Source organism: Cupressus sempervirens, chromosome 1 (assembly GCF_028749045.1).
Source record: "Cupressus sempervirens isolate cs-2001-9-10 chromosome 1, ASM2874904v1, whole genome shotgun sequence".
Taxonomy (NCBI): Eukaryota; Viridiplantae; Streptophyta; class Pinopsida; order Cupressales; family Cupressaceae; genus Cupressus; species Cupressus sempervirens.
This window is the reverse complement of record NC_143118.1, coordinates 304713607-304732518: the sequence shown is the minus strand read 5'-3', so window position 1 is coordinate 304732518 and position 18912 is coordinate 304713607.

Sequence of the window (18912 nt, the reverse complement as noted above, 5' to 3'; positions counted from 1 at the left end):
GACCACAAATTAATTATTATTAGTCCCTGCCGTAAGGCAGGAGACTAAAGTTATCGAGTAGCTCTTCTCAATTAGTCTAGTCTTGGAAAATTGTGCACTTGATAATATTTCCCATGGTTATCTTATGTTTGGTATAGATCAATACATTAAATAATATTTTATTAATTTTTAATAATTTTAAACTTTTTTTGTGATTGGTCATTTTAGTTTTTCCTGGTGGTCTTTTTGAATTTTAGAGGAGAAAAATAGCACAATTTTTGACATCCTTATCGAGACCTCCTTCATGACGTGGTGATCTGCATGTGTTTCTAGTAGAATATTATTAAAGATGACAGGTGTTAAGCATGTGCTGCTAGGATGCAATAATTAGAGATGATAAATGTCACGATTGTTCATATGTTATTTCTCTTAACTTATGTTGATCAATCACTCTTTCCTTATCGTATTTTCTGCCTGAAACTCAGTTTGGTGTTTTACTTGCATTCCTAAAATGTGAAGGATCAAATGAAATGAAATGAAATACTCTCAATTTGAAGGTTTGTCTTTGGATTTCAAGATTTCTCTGCTGCATGGTTAGATTTTTTTTGAAGTTTTAACCACTGTGATATAGTAGCATTTTGCAGACATTGTACAAACCCTACTTCTCCAATGCACAAAGGGCATATATGGAACCATATTGTGTGCAAAAAGCATTAGTAATGAGGTGTGTCCATAAATTAAGAAACTTTGTAGCCAAGAACAAATTACTGCACCAGCTCCTTCTGCCCATGATTCTCAAGAATTATGCATATTATATTTTTTTTCTTTGGAGTTTTATATTTTCAACTAAAACTATGTTGCTTCATAGTTTGCAATCTATAGCCTAAAGTACATGTTTAGCTATCATTTTCTATAGTTCCTTTGATTACTCAATCTTATATTTGGCTATGTGGAGAGATCTTTTCACTTTATGAAAGTCATTTTAATTGATTTCATTGTTGTGATTCATCTCCTTTGACTATGGTTATGTAGTGATTGAGTTTTTAGATGGTGTATATGTTTTATTCTGATTTGAAATGATTAATGGTTGCATAGGATATGGTGTTACTTAAATGTTGAGATTTATAAATTCTATCCCAAGGGCAAAGAAAATTTAAATCTATGATTAAACTATATGATCATGTAATGTCCTAGTTTCAATTTCAATGGAAGATCGAAACAATTTTCTTACAACCAAAACCACTAGAGGCTAATTTTATTTGCATTCAACAATTTTGGATGAATTTCTGATTATATGCCAAGATTAAATTACTCAAAAGTATATGTACAAAGCTGGTGATTTTAATGATTTAATTAATGAAGATAATGTAATCTTCAACTAATGAATAAAAATATAAATTCTTATCATACAAAGGTGTGTATTATAGTCTTCTTTCTCTCTTTTGATTTGTGAATATGTCAAGAAATGAGGGTTCTCACTAGTAAGCATGTGAGCATATATACACAGATAATAAGTTTATCCATGCCACTACTAAATGGAAATCATGATCAGTTGCCTCGACTGTAGCATTGATAATTCTCCAAAGCTTATACTAAGTCTATGCCCACTAATATGTTGAATCACTATCTTCAACTCCTGTTATAGATATCAAGATTCCACAGATATGAAGCTAACTCTACGATTCCCTCTCGAGAACTGCCCCAATTCAATTTTTTCTATTTTTTTTGTTGACTAAGAAAAGTTTGTAATATGTTCCTCCTCTTATCTTATTTGTTAAACAGATCTTGCATCTCTCATCCTTTAGTAGTGTGATATGGCATTGACAAAATATCCGAACTACTCATAGCCAATGTCGTTACTTCCTTAGTTATGTATTTGCAAACTTATTTTGTATGTTTGACAATCTCCATCGAGATAATTTTTAGTTTTAAAAGCTATTTTTAAGGTGCACCTACATTCATTTAATTAGATCCAATGTTTTCGGTAGATTCTATTTATAAGTTTTTCAAAAAAGTAATCTTCCTATCTGTACAATTATGGCTCTTTCTAATTTTTGTAGTCACTCCTATGAGAGATAAAAATGATTTAGTAAAGGATTTAGGGATGAAAGACATTGAAGGTTACTCCACTATAGTATTTTCTATAAATTTGTAAAACTAAAAGTTTGGTTAATTGATCTAAAGTTCTACATAATATTTGAAAAATTATAAATAAAACTTGTCTAAATGTTTGTTGAGGACCAAAATTCAGTTTAATATAATAATTTAAAACATAAAATTGGAAGATTTTTAATTTATAATTATTGTTCCATTTAGTACATTATTTGGTTTATATGGTTATCTTGGACTTCTCATTCAACCATGGAGGAAATGACTATTCTGATGAAGTGATCTTTATTTTTCACAAGTTGCATCATAGTTAATGAAGCTAAAGAATTGGTATTTTATAAAGGTTGTAAGAGTATTCTCTTTTGTAATTTTTCTTTACAATAACATTAACATGAGAAATAAGTTGACCCATAAATCCAACAAACATAAGGAAAGACTTTAAATCCAAAAATCATATGGAAAGACTTTAGAATAAAAATTATAGCATATAAGGAAGTGAATGTCCACTTACCTGCAACAACTCAACAAGTTCTTTGGAAAAATGAGCGAGATTCATTACTTTGACTACATTCTATGTAGGCTTGTTTTAGCTTAGCTAGGGCTGAAATTCTCATACGTTGGAAAAAAAGACTAAGTATAATTTTTCCCTTCATTGTGGATCTAAACAGGCTTAAAGAAAATTGGCATACCCTCTTTAGGTCTTCTTAAAGTTCCACCAATGCTCTCTATTAAATATCAGAATATCCACATCCTTCTTCCAATGCACATACTACCAATCTTGCATAACTAAAACTGGCATCCTATAATATTCTATGGTGCAGTTGAACTCAAATTTTAAGGATAAATATCCTTCCTATGACTTCAATTCACCTCATAAGACTACTAATTGGTTTTGTATTCTACTGAGCATGTCATTTGTATTAAACCAAAAATTACAAACAAATAAAGAGAGTTAAACTCTGGCCTAGGAGCATGTTAAGCATTTGCGAAAAAAATCATTTACCCTTTTTTATGGGTAGAACCATAGAGAGAATATATTCATGTTGAAGTAAATCCCAAAGACCAATTTTACAAGAAATTTTTACCATGTTTTCTTTTACTCCTACTTCTCACTGTTTTCATTGATATGTGTTTTTGAAATATATCTGCCCCTTGACAATGTAAGTGATGTAAGTTCAACCTTAAGAAATCACTCCAGTGTGTAGTATTCTAAATCTATTTATAATTTATTTGGGTGTGGGGTGTACTAGGCATCTGCTATAGTGCAATACAAAAGCTATTGAATAGAAGAAAGGTTTAGAAATCATAATTTTGTCAGTATCCATGCGACATGTACTATAATGAGTGCTTTGCTATATTTGTTGACATTTGTCAAACAACTTTACCATTCTTGTTGACCAAAATAATGTATAGAAATTATAACAAACAATGTATATGAAGTCTAGGCTCTCTGTAATGAATCTCCACCTTATACCTATTTAATTTAGTTTAACATATAATTAATAATAAAATAAATTTATATTTAAAAATAATTGAATAAATATACGATAATGAGCATTTCAAATTATGATGAAATTGTGTAAGATACAAAGATAAAAATCAAATGTTTCCGTATATTTATTAATTTAAGCTTTGACAATTGATACAAAATATATGAAATTATTAGAATTGAAATTGGAGGGAGCTAATGTTCACCCACACTAATAGAAATGGATTGGCCAGACACTCTATCTCTTATCATCCCAACTATATGAGAAGGCATTAGTAGGTATAAAATTAACCTTAATATGTTTTCTATATGTATCCATTTGGAGTTGGAGCTATCTTAGATTCAAGAATATGTTCTTTCCCATTGCAAGCAGGGACTTGAGCTGTTTGCACAACCCTTGTTATAGAACAAGGCATTGATCCAGAAAATATGCAATATGAATACATTTGTTAAGTGATTGGATTAAATAAATTTATAAACTAATTTAAACTTCAAAATTCGCTTTAAAAAATCTATAGTACAAAAGAAAACTCCCTATCGAAACTACATGAACACATGTAATATTTATTATTTAAGACAATTATTTTGAGCATTTGGAAAACAAATACTAGATAAAGAAAAATAAACCTCCCAGATATCAGTTGATATCTACTGCAAAAGTCATTCAATAGTCTTACCATCGGATTAATTGGAGGTGTGAATTGGGAAACCTTAGCCACTATGTAAAAGAACACTTGCCCCCCCTACACATTGCACATGCCACTAGAAATTTGCAATAGACATGTTACAAGGAATGCCACTTCTTACAACCTTTTTTCACACTAATTTTTTAAGGAAAAAATGAAAAAGAAGATCCGGAAATATGCCGACCATGAATGAGAATAGAGAAATTAAATTTCAAAAATCCACTTTAATTAAAAAATTTCTAACAACCTTATGATAAAGAAATTGTTTTTGCAATTTTACGTTGTCAAAAGAGTAACTAATACAAATGAGATGATTGAAAACTATAGTCCTTGCCTATAAATAGACTGGTCTAATAAAAAATAAAAAATAACTTACCTAGTTCTTATTTATACACAAACTTACTCTTTCCCTTGCGTTATTTCTTCTCTTTTACTTCTACGTAGTATGGCTTGGTTTTATTATGCTTTGAATTTAAATGCAAGAGATGCTCCTTATTTTCTTCTTTCTTTGTATGTGCATAATCCTCTCCCTTTATATATTTTTCTTAATTTCTCACAAGTGGTGTGGCCTTTAACGCCCGTCTACTTAAACTATCAACCCTTTTAATATATGGAGGTTAGTATGGTTGACTGATTCACTTAAGACATTTTCACTTGAGACTGATTATATATATATATATATATATATATATATATATATATATATATATATATATATATATATATATATATATATATATATATATATATATATATATATATATAAAATTGATTAAATCATATTTGATTGGTATGAGTGAATATTGTTTTTGTCTTATATAACATTGATTTATTTATATCAATTTTGGTAAGATGATTATTTATTTATTTGTTGTTATTATTTAAATATCTTATTTTATTTATCTAATAATCAACTAGCTATTATATATAGATTTTTTTATTAGGAAGATATTAAAAATTTCAGCATTAGATGGTGATTGATGAGATTTGGGGAGAGATTCCCTCTCATGGAGAGTTCCCCACATCTATAGAATCTTTGTTTGGTGCTAGAGGTCACACTGTGCCAAAGAACTCAAATCATTTTGTAATTGTTGATACAAGGGAGAATGAAGGACAAAAAATTGGGGCCTTTGTCTCAACTTTGAAACAAACTCCTACAGTTGGTTTCTAACAAACAAGATGAAGAAAAAGATTTTGTTGGTTGTCGTATGTAAAATTGTTGCAAGCAAGTGCTTGTCGGTGGCAACTGCAGGGAGACAACACTTTTTTGTGTTCTAGAGTATTCCCAAACTGAGGATGAAATGACTATTGAGGTTCTTGACTTGGTGGTTGGTTGTATTTTTTCATCCATGAACACTACTATGATGTGGTGTTTCTTTTCATTCAGACCACACATTAATATAGTTAGAATGTGGGATTCTCAAAAGTGGAAATTCAAGGGAAGTGTCACCATTAGTGCAATGCCTGGTGCTTTGTTTTACTTTAAGTTTACAACAAAGGACTTGATTGTTGTTTTGTGAGGGTTATGGGCCTTTGAGAAACACTTTCCTTCGCTATGCAAGTGGAAGCTTAGTTTGATCCTATAACCATCTCAACAAAACAACCCTAGTATAGGTTTGTATGCTTGGTTAATTGTTCAAATTGTAGGATGATAATTTTTTTTGCTAGATTGGTAATAATTTTGGTCAATTTTTTGCTACAGATTAGGTGATAGAGATGAAATCTAGGTTAGTTGCTCCATGATTTTGTGTTAATGTTGTTAGTAAAACTCTCCTAAGTTTTATCACCTTGCAGTTTAATGTGAGGAAGTGGATGCAAGCATTGATATATGAGAATGCTACATTTTTTTGCCAAAATGCTCAAAATTGGGCCACATGATTTATGTTTGTAAAATTCTTAATGAGACACCAAAAAAACTCAGATATCTTTACTTCTTTCAGAGTCAAAATCCCTTATGAGGCTTTCAAGTTTGACTTTGATAGCGATGAATATCCCTGCAATGATTGGTTGCTGAAGCTTTTGGAAACCCCCAAGAAAGTTGAACACAAAGGCGATACGCATAATACTTTGGACCAAACAATCCTTCTGGAGGAGGGTGAAATCCCACCCCTACCTCTATGCTACCTCAACTAGTCGACACCCTTACCATTGTGTTACACTAGCTAGATGATACCCCAATCTCTACTTCCTTTGGTAAGGATGGAGATAGAGCATCGTCTATGCCACTACTCACATCGTCTAAGATAACTAAGGAAATTGGCAATGCTAGGCTAAAACTTGAGGCTTCTTTCATGGAACTAAGGGGGTTGAATGACCCCCAAAACCAATATGCTTTAAAACATTGTGTCCTTGAAAAGGGTAATAATGTTTTGCTACTTCAAGAAGTCAAGATGACAAAATCTTCTTTGAACACTACTTTGAATGGTTTGTGGTTGGATTTACTTATTCGAGAAGCTCATGAAGCCACAAGAGGCATACTTACTATGTGGAGTCCACAAAAAGTGGATGGAAAACTCATCTCCAAATAATTTGTTTTAACCGTTAAGTTGTCTTTGATGGTTGTGATTGGTTTTTGGTTAATGTTTATGCCACCAACTCCCATATTAGTAGGATACACGTGGTTTGGAGGGATTCACTTCTTCCTAGCTGTATAGCTCTTCTTGTAATGATCTCATTCAAGGTTAAACTTGACAAGTTTCCTTGTTCTACGAATTAGGACTTGGGATTTAACTCAATCCTAACTACCCTTCTTAAATATATTTAGACCACAATCCTATTTTTCTTGACTAGAAAAATAGGTTGTAGAAAAGGCATACTCCTACTATGAAATTGTGTGGTCAACACATCCTAAATTCTTCTCTTGCATCCAAAAGTAGTGGAATTGCACTATCCAAGGTATCATAATGTATCATGTTGTTCTAAATCTCAAAATTTTTAGAAGGAATGCTAAGGGATGGAATAGGTTCATGTTTGGAGATATCTTTGTGAGGAAATACAAAATCTATATGACATTAACAACCATTTAGGAAAAAATAGTCAGTGGAGACATATCTTTGTCAACACATAATGAAGAGGGAGATCAAAATTTGACCTTCCTCCACCACTCTGCTAACATACATAAACAATGGAATACCATCCTTAGCCTTATGGATGAAAATAATTGTGCATCAAGGAAGATACAAAATTGGGTCTCATGGCCTCAAATCTAGTTCTAACTTGGGTAATCTTAGGACTTTGAGGTTTGGCAGTGTTTTCATTCTTACCCTTCTTAGCTTTGGGCTCCTCTACCTTGGTTCCTCCTCAACTTCTTCACCAAATTGACCTTCTAATGTATCAATCATTTTTTTTGATTTTTTCTCTATCTTGCGAACAAGTATTTCCATCTTGTTTCTTTTCTTTTCTTGTTCATATGCGCCAAATGGCTTTGAGCTCCTATCAATAGGTTCATTTAGTAATGATTCAATAGGTTGGGTAGCTCAATCAATATTGATCTCATAGTCCATCGGTTCCAACCATGCAGTCCTCAGTTCAACTACCTTACTCAGATATGTGTCTATGTCAACTAGAAAGAAAATTGTATCTTCGTAGTCTTCTACTAGTTGAGGTGGAATCCTAAACTTGATGCATTCTAGACTTGAATTGTTCAAAACATGCATTCATAACCTTTTCAAAATTCTCAACCGAACTAACAATATACTCATTGATTTGATAAATCATAGGTTTGTTGGTATCCCAGTTAACATCTTTATTAGTAGGGAAATAATTTTGCAAGTAAAAGAATATGCATACTAACAATGAACCATATTTCAATTTGTTTGTGTTTTCCACTCAAATGATCCTCAAGTTATGTTCAAACTGCTTCAATAAAAGCTCAGCTAATTCTATCTTGAAACCTTTCCTTACAATATTGTATGCTAGATCTGGTGCTTCACACAACACATTGTTCGATATGCTCAACTGAAATATCTTGTATCCAATTACACATGTGGAATATTTTTTCTCAGGATCACTAATTGTAGGTACTCAGAGACCTCTACTGTTCCAAGTTAAATCGGTATGCTTCACTATTTTATCTCTCGGTGCAACTCACATAGCCTTTTCCTTTTCAACAATGGGATATCCGATAAACATGTGCATTACGCCCCTAGTGATATTTACTAGTCCTTCCAACCACATAAATTGTCCTTGCATTCGATTGAGCACAATGAATATCCATTCATTCTTGATTTTTTATAGAAAATTTAAGGCACGAGTTAAACCCTTTGCTTCTAGATGCTTGTATTCATCCTTCAACTGATTGTTCTCACACAGATATCGATAAGTTTGGTACAACTCATAATCACCAACTTCTTTGACCTTGCAGTGAATAAATGCTTGAATGTCATGGATGAGTAAAATCCTCAGAGGTACAAATGAAAATGCTCTAGTTTCATTAGTCTTTGATGTAATCTCTATATATAACTTGTAATTCAGCTGATCACAATCCTCATGCCTCACCAATTTTACTTTGTGAACCTTCAATGTCTTAATTGGTGTAGAGGTGGATACCATTTTTGCATTTTGATGAACTAGGATTTCAACAAATAGTAATGAACTTTCTCAAGCACACACAAATCTTACACCAATCACTTTAACAACTCAAATCTCTAACCAATTCACTAGATATAGATCATAATTCAATTGCTCACTCTAATTGCTCAATATACTCAAATTATCTTTGAAATGCTCATGTATGCAAGGTAACAATGAACTATTTGAAATCCCTATTCATAGGTAGAGTTCCTTTAGGGTTATGTAGGTCTCAATAAGTGCTCTTTTTCCATCCTCAGTTAGATATCAACTTTTATTCTTACCGACCTCAAGACCTTGCTTGGTTCACACAACATTAGCACCGACTATCTTATTTGCTTGGTTACTAATTTATTTCCATGGAATCAGTACCTTACTTGGGTGAGCTCATTGACCTTATTAAATTTCAACTTTACATGATTTATCCTATTGCATCTCCCATATGCTAATTTGGATGTCATTCTATGATTCTAAGGAGTTGATAAAAGATTCAACAATTCAAATACAATTCCAATACACATCTTTGTGGATTAGTTTGTGATTGCGGGGTCACTCAATTTGAAGGATGAGGTGTCACTAACAAATAAATTTGATGTTCCACTTTCTCTAGTCTTTCCCATTTGGTTTCGAATGTCATCAATATCAACCTTTCCTTTTCGTTTGGTGTCTTCACCATTAGGTATTGATGCTCGGTACCTACAATTCTTGCTTAGATGACTAACCTGATGACAATGAAAACATGCCATGCCAACATTTTTCCAAGTTCCAGATCTTCCTCTCATATACCTTCTAATGCAAATTTTTGTAATGTGACCACATATTCCAAATTTTGTATATGTAACCCATGTGTTGTAATCCTAATTGACAATATTACCTTGTCTTCGCTGTTTACTGTTTTTCTTTTTTTGTTATCTACAATCTTGTGCCTTATGTCCATATTTAGTACACATGTAGCAATAACCTTTAAACTTTTACTGCTTTGGGAGCTTGTTGAACTTTGATCTACACTCAAATGCTTGATGACCATATTTATTACAGTTATAATAATAACCATCAAACTTAGGACATCAGTCTCACCAACCTTGCTCTTGTACACATTGGTTGTGTGACCAAGTTTTCCACAATGATAACATGTTGGATTCTTCAGCTTTAGATTGGCATAAACATTTTCCTGCTCAGATTTATTTGATAATTCTCCTTGATCAGTAGTAGAGCGCTTAGTATAGCCTATTCTAGTGGTATCTTTTGGTCTTCTCTGAATTCTTAGTTGTTCATCCAATTTTTTGATACTTTCCTTAGATCTCTTCATTCGTTCATTAGTTTCCTTCTCAGTATTCATCTCATTCTTCAATTTTTCATTCTCTGACATCAGTCCAACAATCTATTCCAATGTTCTCATGATTGACATCAAGTAGATGATTTATTAAGTCATATTGGTTATGTGTCGACCTTTGTATTTCAATATCTTTATCACCCATTCTTGTAGTCATGTGCATCTTATCTTCTTTTGTCATTCTATTGTCATCTTCATCTTATCTCTTTTGTTCCATGATTTCACACATTCTCATAGATTGAGATTCTTTTTATTTCTTCATTGATTTTACTAGCTCAGTTAGGGTTTGGTTCTTTTCCATCAGATATGATATAGAAACTTCACATTCATTAGACAACTCGTCAAACTCTTCTTCTTGATATTGTGTGTCATTCAATCGATGTGCTAGTTCCTTCCTTTTTCTTAATGAATCCTTCAACTTCTCTTTCATTTCATTGATCTGACCTAGAGAAATCCTCAATTCTAATATCTATTTTTCAATAAACTTATCAAGCCTATACTTTTCCATCTCTTTAGATCTTTTCTCTCAACTGGTTAAAATTCTTATCAAGAGACCAAAGCTCTGATACCAATTTTTAGAATGTTTAGGAAAGGTAACGTGTTTAGAGTGGAGGAGGAAGGAGGGGGGTGGTTGAATCAGTATCTTCTATAAATTCTATCCCTTAAAATATTTTCAACCTTTGAGCATGTTCATTGGCCTTATGTGTATTACCATAATAACTCAATGTTGAATAATAGTAAGAAACTCTAATAGCTATGATGAGAACACATCACCTAATCAATGAAAACATATAACACAAAGATTTAGTCATGCAAAAACCCTTGGTTAGAGGGAAAACTATGGTGGGGGTATGGCACCCAAAAACCAATCACTACTATAGTAAAAATATTACCTATTAGGGCATACAAAGACGTCACTTTTGGTGACTTTCCCTATTAGGGGAAATACAATAGGACCTACTAAAGTCCACCTTGTTGTGAAATCCTTTAACAAGTAAAGTAAAGTCCACTCTATTAGGAGATTTTGTGCTATAATGGTAAGAAAGTAATAGTATAGTGACCTAATAATATGTAGCTTACTTTTCTTGTTTAGATCCAATCTTCTTTGTACTGATATATCACCTTTTGGTGATGGATTTCACCCAATTTTTCCTTGTTCTCTTCTCACGAGCTCTGTTCTTCTTTTACTTAGCTAGATCTTCAAACTATCATTCCTCCAATAACTCTTCTACAACTTCAAACTTGATCTCCACTTTTTCTTATAAAAAAATATTGTAGCTTCTCCAATACGTGACCTAATTAGGATTTAGAACCTTCTAGAATGCTTGATCAAGTGAATCAATGATCATCATGCATCCTTATCATCAAGAACATTAAGAAATTATTTCATTGGCTTACTCTTGTGCCTTGGGATCCATAAAGTCATGCATCAATCCCAATAGATCTTACCTAATCATCTCCTTGATCGTCGTGAACCATTTTATAGCTTGGTAAGATTCAACTACTTAAATTTTGTGTATTTATTAACTTTCATGATCATCCTATGTTGCATGGTAAACACTAATTGATATCCTTAGTTAAACATGTTCTCCCTCAAGTATCATACCTTCTTGGTAATAGTCTTCACTCGGTAACCATATAATGTTCACTAACAAGATATGATCAATTATGACCATTCCTAATTGTCATACGTCACTTGGTATCAACCTTTGTTTGGTAACACTGTATCTCCTTGATATTTGGGTTCACCAACCTCTCTACCTTATATTCACTAACCTTATTCTTCAACATAGATTAACACTAATAGAAACACTTAAATGGATTTAGAAGTAATATATCACAATGATATACACTTTATTGTGAGAAGAGATATCACCTTACTCGTGATATCAAAAAATATGATATGCTCAAGCAAATATAGTCACTTGACATTCTTTATAAAATATCAAATTATTGTAAGTACACTGACATCAACTCTCATGATGTCTTACCATAACAACTCATGGAATATACACATAAATGTTATTCACTTTTGATTATTTCATAAGGATCATAATGATCTTCAACTTATATCAAGTCTCATGATATCTATCAAAATTTCCAAGACATACTATTGTGACATGTCCACTGATATCAAGTCATATGATATCGATTATGATAGTGAGACTAATCATTGTAAAGTCATCACCTTACTATGTCTACCACAAGTGTTCATTATTTGAAATATCATCACCTTTTAGTAATGTACACAAGAGGAGGGGGGCACAAGTTCATGGAGTCACACACATGAAAAAAGAGTTTACACATTAAACATATATATTAGGTCAAATATTTTGAGACTCAATCTCAATAATGACTTACATTTTCAATCATACCAAGTTTCTTCCTAAAGTGTTCAACTTTAACTTTGGGGAGAGGCTTGGTGAGAATGTCTGTTCTCTGATTGCTTGTACTAATATAATCCAATTAGATCACATTCCTTTCTACCATGTCTCTTACATAGTGGTGAGGAATCTCTATATGTTTTGATCTATCATGGACCATTGGATTCATTGAAATCTTGATACAACTCTATTTATTACAGTGAATAATAGTAGGAATCAAGGGCTCACCAAATAATCCCACAAGAAAATTTGGATCCATATTGATTTTATTTCTCCCACAGAGGTTGCATGTATTCAACTTCTATTGAGCTTTGTGCCATTGAATATTGCTTCGTATTGATCCAAGAGATCACAATCTATCCTAAACTGAAGCAACATCTAGATTTTTTTTTCTCGATTGATTAGACTTCTAAACCAATCTGAATTAGAGTATCCATGTAGATCTAGGTTTACATTATTTTATTTAAGCTCATATCCAATAATACCTTGAATGTATTTCAATATTTCCTTTGAAGAAACAAGGTGTATCTCCTTTGATTCACACAAACTAGCTTAGAGCATTCACTAAATAACATATATTTGGTCTTGTGTTAACCAAGTAAATTAATAATCCAATTATTTGTCTATAAAAAGTAGGATCTTCAAATTTGGAACTTTTTGTTTTTGATTAAGAAAATAGGTTTTGAAGGGGCCCTAAAACCCTCTAAAAAAAATCTAAAGATTAAACATTAAATATCATTAAGAAACAACACACTAATGATAGAGCTAACTTCAAAAATGCTAGCAACCAAAAGACAACACAAAAAATATAGAAAATAAAAAAGACACAGAACATGCCAGGGGACAATTGGTCATTAAACCATTCTTTTAATCATCTCTACTACTTTTCCTTTGAGCATGTCCATCTTATTGACAACATCTTTGATCTATTTGGTCCTTCTTCCCATACCTTACTTATTCTCAACTGCAGGTCTAGTATCCCCATCCATACAAACAATGGCTTTCTCACCCCATCTTCTCTCCATCTTGGTGATAAAAACCTTGACATGATCATTGGAGGATTTGAGAATATTATATCTCTATTCAACAATACTATGGAGCTACTTTCAATCCTATTGATTTTGTTTTCCAACTCCATCACCAGTGCTTCCAACCTATAGAAAGTGGACATGTCTATTAGGGACCTAGTGGGGGGGTTATTTGTGTTCTCAACAGCTTGTATCTTGTTACCACCAACCCTCTCCTCAACCATGGTCATCTTGTCCTTCATGTACAAAATCTGATGAAACATCCATTTTATTGACCTAAAGTTGTCAAGAAGGCTAATCCTGGAATTGTTGAGGAGGTCCATATCTGTCTCTTGTTGATATCACTAAGAATAACTAGAGAATGATCAATAAGAATCTAGAGGTCTACCTTACTCAGATCAGATTCTCTGACCTTTAAATTTATTGTTTCCCTTGCAATCCATCGTCTAATAGAATCTAAGGTCACATTCTTCTAGTCAATGTTTCTTCCTTTCCATTGAGACAAGGACTCTTCCTTAGATATTTAATGAGAAGACTGGGGGGAATGATCTTTATCCTCAGGGAGAGAGACCGACTAGCTTGGTGCTTGATGTAGTCTAGAGGGGAGTCATCACCCAGGTCCTCTTTCACACAATATTTTCTTGTGGTTTTCTTTCTCATCACCACCTAAGAAGGCACATTCTCCTAACCATCAGTGTCCATGCCATCCCCTTCCTCCTTGTAATCATCAAAGGAAATAAAAACCTTAGCTTGCTTTCTTAACTTAAGAGGTTTGGACTTTTGAACAAGATTTCTCTTTTTAGGAGTCCCCTTTCATTGAGTTAGCTCCACATATTCCTCCAACTCTATGAAGTCTTCCTCATTCAACTCCTCTTTTGACTCCACCTTTTTTTCCTATTTTTTGGAGGCATATCTACATTTCCTTGGGGAACTTATAGGAGTGTTGTGAGTGGAATTATTTCCCTTACCTTTGGACTTCATCCCTAAATCTTCATCATTAAAGTGTATCCCTTCACTATCTTTAGTGTTTGAAGAACCATGAGAATCATCTGAATCACTGCCCATTTCTTCCTTGCCCTTTAACTTAGGAAATTTCCCAATTGAATGGGCTTTAATATGATCATAAATGAGTAACATACGACCCTCATGTAAAGCAGGATTTACAACAATTTTCTCCCTAATGCCCTTTATACTAGCATTTAAAGAAGACAAAGGTAAAAAGGAATAGAAACCATGATACTATGCTTGAAATGGTTCAACCCAATGAAGTGGTGCGAGAAGATTCTATAAAATATGGTATCCAGAGTGACATAATAGATGATAACATGTAAGACAAACCTCCAATTTCTTTTTATACATTTTGGATGAAAGTAGGTCTTACCTTCTTCTTTTACAAGGGCCTCTCTCTCTCTCGCATGGCTCCTTGGGGAAATCATCAATAGCCGCACCAGGAAACTTTTGGTCCTTGTAGAACTTCCTCTGTTTCATTGAAATTCCATTAACCATAGAAATGAGATCCTCATTGCTGGTATAATTTCTACGATCCAGGCTTAGCAAACCATCACTCCACTTTTTCTAGAAGAGATTGGTAACCTCTATATTTCTACCATGAAGTCTCACCATGAAGTTGGTGAGGTGCCCATTCTCCAAAATCTCCCAAACCCTTGAGTGTTTCTTCCATTTATCAGAGTTAAATAGTTCATGCCTCCTTCTTTGGCCTCCCATCTTCGTTCTATGATATTCAACTTGCAGAGAATACCTGCAAAAACTTACCAAAAAAATCCCCACTAAAATTGAAGAAGTGGTTCTCAAAATCACCTAGAAATCATGCAGAATGATAGGATCATTAAAATACTTGCCTTTCTTTTGGGCATCCTTACATTTAGAAACTAGTGGAATAATCTTTCTAGGCATGTCCATCCTTATTCATGATTAGCCATTCCTTACCATTGATTATATCATAATCAATGCAATATATAATGGTCATAGGGAGGCTTTCATCACCCTACTAGGTCACAATCCCTTGACACCTCATTGCCTCATTTGCAATCACATCAATCATTGTATTGAATTCTTGGTACACATGAGAAATATAGTAGCCATCTAAGGAATTTAGTATATTTTTGGTTTCCAATATATTGTTTTCAATATTCCAAAAGGTCTAGTTATTCCTTTAAGGATGTTAATTATGTTCATTGAGTCTCCTTCTAATCATATATTAGAGATGACCTAGTTTTTGGCCAATCTATTTATTTGGAGAGTGGTCATTGCCTTAGCAATGTGGTTGGTCTAAGATCCCAAGGGGAGAGCCACCGCTGCAATGCTTTGGCCATAATAGTTTCTTATCACTCGCCCATACCCTACCAGCCCAAGGTTTCCCTTAGCCGCCCCAAATTTTGATTTGTTGTTGCTTCCTTCAATTTATTCAAGTTAGTTTCCATAGGTGTAGACATGGGTCTATAGTCCAGCATTCCTAATCTCTTTAGAATATCAATGATATAATATCCTTGATTGAGAATGATACCATCTAATTTCTATTAGACTTTCAACCCAAGGAAGTATTGTAAAATACTTGAGTCCTTCATGTCAAATTTTGAGGCCAAGTCCTCGTTACATTGAGTGATACAATGATCTTATCATGTGATCAGTAGGTAATCAACATATAAAATGAGTATTAATATATCACCATTAATTACCTTAAATAGATATTTGGATTACCATTGTTCTCACAAAATCCTAGTCCCATAAGACAACGATGAATCCTTTCATACCAGGCTCTAGGGGTCTGTTTAATTCCACACAGGGATTTCTTCAGTTTGTGTACATGTGAATTTGCATTATGTATCACAAAGCCTTCAGGTTTCTCTAAATAAAATTTTTCAGTAGTTCCATTTCAGTATGCAATTTTCACATCCACTCGATGGGTCTTTGAGCCTTTAACTATTGCAATTGCTATTACCACTCTAACAAAGGTGAAAATGATCTTTGTGCTTCTCTATATTTTCATTTACAACATGTTTGATTTTGAAGAGGCATTTGGAAGATACAAAAAATTTCTTTTTTGGTCTTCATACTATGTCCTACACATCATTTTTCAAATGGATTGACACTCTTCTATCATAACATCTTTCCATACTTGATGCTTGAGAGCTTATGTAAAACTAGTTGATTCTAAATTAATAATCCCATTCACAAGGACAATAAACATGGAGAATCTATGGGGTCTCTTACTTTCTCTAAAGGTTCCTTTGGGTGTTGCATAATTATCATCTTCCTTAATAATTTTTCTAGCCCAAATTGGTCTCTTTTTACTATTGTTAGGTTCATCTTTTGGAGTAGACTAGTTTTCATTTATGGTTTCTTCAAGAGACTCCCTCTAAATAATAGGGACATGATCCCCCTCCACATATTTGGGAGAAAATTTAATTTCTATCCATTATAACTCTTGTATCTTTTGAAAGCAAGATCTTTTTAAAATATGACATCTCTGTTGAGTTCAATTTTTTTTCCAAGTATGTATATTTTAAAGGCTTTGATTTAGACCTATTTTCTTTAGTTACATTAATGTAGATAGGAAAATTAAAAAATCCTTAAGTGACTTATGCCAAGTTTTGTGTTGGTGAATGCTTCTTTGAGACTTTTGTTATCTAGATGTGGATGGGAACATCTATTTTGAATGTAGACAACTATTCTATAGGCTTATACCCAAAATGAAGTGTCTATATTTTGGTCGTAGGAGGAAAATTACATAAATGACAATAATGAAAGCTAGATGAAACAAGTTTAACACTTTCCACCTAAGTCATTCAATAAAAGAGAAAAAGGGGCTTCCAAACATAACTCTCAACAAGACCTAAATTTTATTAGCAAATCCCAAGGAGGACAAAGGGGTGTCAATACAAAATGTAGAAACTTATCAAGGAAGTACACTAGTAAGATATCTTTAATGCTATGTTATAAGATTGATTAGGAGTGAATAAGATCTAAGTAAGCTATGCAAGATGATTATAGATCTAAAATGTACACAAAAATGACAATGTAGATATGAAAATAAGTAAATACTAAGAGACAAAATAAGAGATGAAATACTCACCTTGAAATATACTTTAAGAAGATGTATGTTTTCCCTATAAACAAAAAAATTGAATCTATTTTTGAAATATCTAACTACGAATTCCCAAATAAAATGACAAACAAGACAAAACCCAAAAATCATTTATCCAAAGAAGAAAGGTCCAGGTCAACCTAGTTAGTCACATTCCTATGAGGTCATCGTGTGCCAGGGGCATTGTAATAGAGTTGAACTAGCTTCTTAAGAAAGCTCTAAGAGAGTAGTCTCCATATCTATGTATGCCAAATTGATATCCTATAATTTTATAACAGATTGTGTGTGGATGGATATAAAGGGGTTTTCCTTAGTCAACCCCCTTGTTTTGATGAATTCCACCTCCATGAATAGCCTTTAGGAACAATGTCATGTGTATGTGTATCCTAGATGTGTAGATCTAGAATGTAAATATGCTAAAATGCTAAGAATATACTCTATAACAAAAACCATAGCATGTAAAGATGCATATATGTAAATGCATATAAATGTATGTAAAAATATGAAGGTGAAAAGAATTAGATATGAAATATGATGTAGAGATCATACCAAGATCCCAAGGCTAAATTTCTCTAACCATCTTTGAGATCCCTTTACAACTTCATGTTGATATATTAACTTTGAATGCTTGATGAAGGATAATAAAATTTCTTTGCAATGCAGAATAAGAAACCAACCATTGCATTCACCTTGAAATTTCCCTAGGTCAGATTAGAGTTTCTACGCATAGTCGTCTCTTACCTCTGTCATGTGCAAATGAGGGGATTGATGTCTTTTTATAATAGATTTTTTAAATTTCCCAAAATTACCCCATGAGAGCTAACTATAGAAGTAAGATTTTACCATAGGAGTAAAATAACACCAGACCCAAAATCACACTAATCTCTTGGTCAAGGTTGACCTTGACCTTGACCAACCTGACCAAGATTGAACTAGACCAGAAGGTCAACCTTATGAGCCTCCTTGTTTCAAATTCCATGTTGATAGAAATAAGGGGTATAATAGGTGTTCATATTTGATTATCTGGATCTAGATATGACATATAGTCATGGATTGGATCCTACCTTGGCGGATGTGTGAAAGAAAGGTAAATCGAGGATGAATTGTTAGGTCCTACCTTAGTTTCACTTTTTACCTAGGAGAAAGAGGAGAAACAAGGAAGAAATGCATTCTAAAAGGAAAATCATGAAATGCTTAAAACTAAAAATGAGCTACAATTATCCATATGTG